The sequence below is a fragment of the Choloepus didactylus genome, chromosome 6 (assembly GCF_015220235.1).
Source record: "Choloepus didactylus isolate mChoDid1 chromosome 6, mChoDid1.pri, whole genome shotgun sequence".
NCBI lineage: Eukaryota > Metazoa > Chordata > Mammalia > Pilosa > Megalonychidae > Choloepus > Choloepus didactylus.
The window spans coordinates 80,781,991-80,785,753 of record NC_051312.1 but is presented as its reverse complement, the minus strand read 5'-3'; the positions used below and the strand labels follow the sequence as shown (position 1 = coordinate 80,785,753).

At 37.6% G+C, this 3,763-nt stretch overlaps 1 pseudogene; it reads right to left on the bottom strand.

The window, feature by feature from the left end:
* Positions 1–543: 543 nt before the first annotated feature.
* Positions 544–1,491, bottom strand: LOC119537830 (annotated as a pseudogene).
* Between the last annotated feature and the right edge of the window lie 2,272 nt (positions 1,492–3,763).

The window sequence follows — 3,763 nt, the reverse complement described above, 5'->3', positions numbered from 1 at the left end:
TGTGTCTTCCAGAATGAATCTGAAAATATATTTAAACTTAAGACTTTATTGCTTCATCAGACTCACAATGAGTTTTTGCAGAAGAACAAATTTAATATCCTCATGCTCATACTTTTTAAAATATGTATGATGATCAAGGAGAAATAGAGACAACAGCTTGTTTTGTTCAGTAGCTGAGCATTCTAGAGCAATAGGACTTGGTGTTATGAACTTCAATATGACATATATATATATATATATATCTCATGAGTCTTATGGAAGGTGGATTGTACATGAGAAATTTCAAGCAGGGACTTAAAAAGAAAAGAGTAAGATAGGTATTCATTATTTGCTCTCTCTACCTTTCGGACTTTCATTATCCAGGAAGCATCAAAGTCTACTGAGGGACAGCTATCATGGGATATGCTGATCTGGAAACAAGCTATTGTGCCAGGAAATTTGAAGAAAAATTAAATGGAACATTCAAGCACCTCAAATAATTTGATGTTTCTTTTATTTGGAAAGATGGATATTGTTCACAAGAAGAATAACTAAAGGTATTATTCAAGAAGGATTCAATGCACAGATCATTTTGCCCATGTGAATGCGGATCTCCTTGGTCTTTATACCATAGACAAGTGGATTGAGCAATGGAGGGAACAACAAATAAATGCTAGAAAAGAGGATGTGGATATAAGGGGGAATATGAGAGCCAAACCTATGTGTGAAGAAGGAGAAGGCTAGAAGGTAGAATTCAAGGAAAACACAGATGTGAGCAATTCAGGTATTGAATGCCTTAAATTTAGCTTCCTTCTGGGGCAAATGGAAAACTGTGATAAATATCTGGACATAGGACAGGGTGATGAATATCAGGTCAAACCCTGAAACACTGAAGGCCACAAACAAACCATAGATCTTGTTAACCTGGACATTTCCTACAGCTAGTTTCACAATGGCCATATGCTCACAATAAGAGTGGGAGATGACTGTTGTGTGATAAAATTGAAGCCAACACTTTATCAGTATGGGGCATGGGGCTACAAGAATGGCAGCCCTGAGAGTTACTACAGCTCCTATTTGGGTAACCACCTGGCGGGTGAAGACAGTGGCATATCTCAGTGGATAACAGATGGGAACATAACGGTCCAGGGCCATGGCCACCAGGATACCTGACTCTATGCACTGAAATGTGTGTATCAGCCACATCTGGAGCAAACAGGAATCAAAATAGATCTCTGGCATGTGGAACCAGAAGATTCCGAGCATCTTGGGCATTATACTGCTACCAAGGGCAATATCTGTGGCTCCTAGCATACCTAGGAAGATGTACATGGGCTCATGCAGGCTGCTCTCAGATTTGATAATGAACAGAAGCAATGAATTTCCAACCATAGCAATGAGGTACATGGCACAGAATGGAATCCCAATCCAGCATTGCACAGGCTCTAGTCCTGGTATCCCTACTAGTGTCAATACAGAAGGCATAAAGACTGTAATGTTGGAAATGGTCATAGTTCCCTTGGTGATCCTACTGCAGCAAAAGAAATTTTTCCATCAGCACTGACGTCTCTTCTCTTTTCTATTTTTATCCAAACTCAGCATATTGTGTCTGTCTGATTTTGGTACAATTTTAAGATCACATTATCCTGCTTACTCATAGTATAGGTGGAAAAATGCAAATCACTAAAGACATCATTGCTTTCAGTGGAGTCATCCGCACTCACTGTGTCATAGTAAAATGCTTTATTTATGGCAGGTAGACCACCCTTAGAACCAGCAATTCACCTGGGTAGGGCAACAAACTTCTTACCTGACCATGAATTCCCTTCCAGACCTGTTTAAAAAAAATCACAGTTGTTAATTTTGCTTGGAAATTGTATTTTTAAAAGAGTTCGTTGGGTCTCTCCATAGTTCGCCCACATTCCGTCTACTCCTGTCGTAATCTGTTTTTCTCAATTGTCTTTTACTCATCAGTTGTCAATTTGGACAGGCAAGTTCCCAAACTCATTCCCAAGGTTGTCAGATATTACTAGATCTACCTCTATGTCTATATCTTTCTGTATCATCTGCATCTGTGTATGTTTGTCTGCCCTTTGAAAAGAATGTGACAGAAGGGTCTTTAGAAAAATTAACTCAAATTTATACATTTTGATGAGCAGGGCTCAAATTCCCTGCTGTTTTTCAAATTTCTAGAAAAACTCTATGCTGTTTTTCCTTCATTTCTTACAGCTGACATCCTTATAACTAACTGTGTGCTTAAAATAGCAAACAATAATACATTTACATTACAAGATGAATAGGGAGAAATAACCTCCAAATGGCTAGAGAATCGGCAGCAGCAATGCATAGGCCGAGAGGACACATTTTTGGAGAAAGCTAGAGAAATGAGTAAGCAAGCCAGAATAGACACCTGTTTCTAGGGTTCAACTTCACTGCTACAATTAGCTTAAGATTTGGCTAAATTATGCTCATCAGTTTTAATGAATACAGGTACTTTAGAGAGTGGATCATTTTGTGAGGGTGGCCATAGCAAATTCAAGAAAGTACATGGGTAAAAATGAAAGTTACTTAAAAGGATTCAAATATAGAACTATTCAAAATACACCATCTGGCATATTAGAAATTATTGATGAGAGGAATACAGACTAAATGTAGGACAATGAATAACTTCTCAATTTTACTTATGACTGAATTTTAAAAACCTTGACTCCTAATGTCTTCTCTGAGAGTTTACCTCTGAAAAAAATCATCAATTTTTAATATTATACATCTGAGTCTAGAAATCTGAAAACTATACATTACACAATGGTTCAGGCACTGTAGAGTACAGTCAGGTTATTTCATTCTTAGACCCTCAATAAAGTTGTTTTAAAATCAACTTTTAAAATATGTACTTAGTTAAATAGCTAAGTACATATTCCCAAGCAATATAAAGTAAGCATTTTGGTTTGTGCTACTAAATAGCAAGTGACAGGATTAAGTCAGTAGTGGCTCTATTGTCTTTGGAAGGCTTTAACCACCAGCTTGCATTCAGGATCATCAGTGAACTAAATACTCTGATTTCCACAGTCTTGCTTCTATGATTAGTTATATGACTCCTGCATCTACAAATCATTGACTCTTTCTAAGAGGGACAAAGTGATTCTTCTCCAAAATTATTTGCTATTGGAACAGGCATCCTCCGAGAGTAGCCATAGTGCCTGACACATTCCAGAGGAAGCTGCAGTGATGTGAGATTCATCTGAATGTTCATGTAGTTTGTTAGCAGATGGGAAATTATATAAGCAATTTAGCAGTGAGAACCAGTTTAGTGGGATTGGGTGACCTTTAGCATAATGAGGCTCACTCCTTAATGTGTGTTGGGAGCTATTTTTTCTCTTACTAGATTCATGAATGATATTGTCCATTGTCACATATGTCCCACTCATCACCTCTTTTCTGCTCTTGGGTTCCCAGAATCATACTCACACTTTTTGTGTTCTGCAATGACTTCTCTTACTATCTCTGCTATCTACAGATTATTCAATTAATGCAGTGAATTCAAAGTCATTTGGTGGTGGGATCATCTGCCAAAACCAAACTCTGTACATCTTCTGAAATAGTACTTCACACTCTGCAATCCAAATACTCCTTCACAGGTATCTCAATCAGGTTTGAGTGTTGATCCTCCAACAAAACTCATACAATGTCTCTGGGAATCTTGGAAAAAATAGGTATTTATTTAGCTTAATTTGGAGGCCAAGGCTGCTAACACCAGTTTTTATGTTTCATAATGATAGTGTGG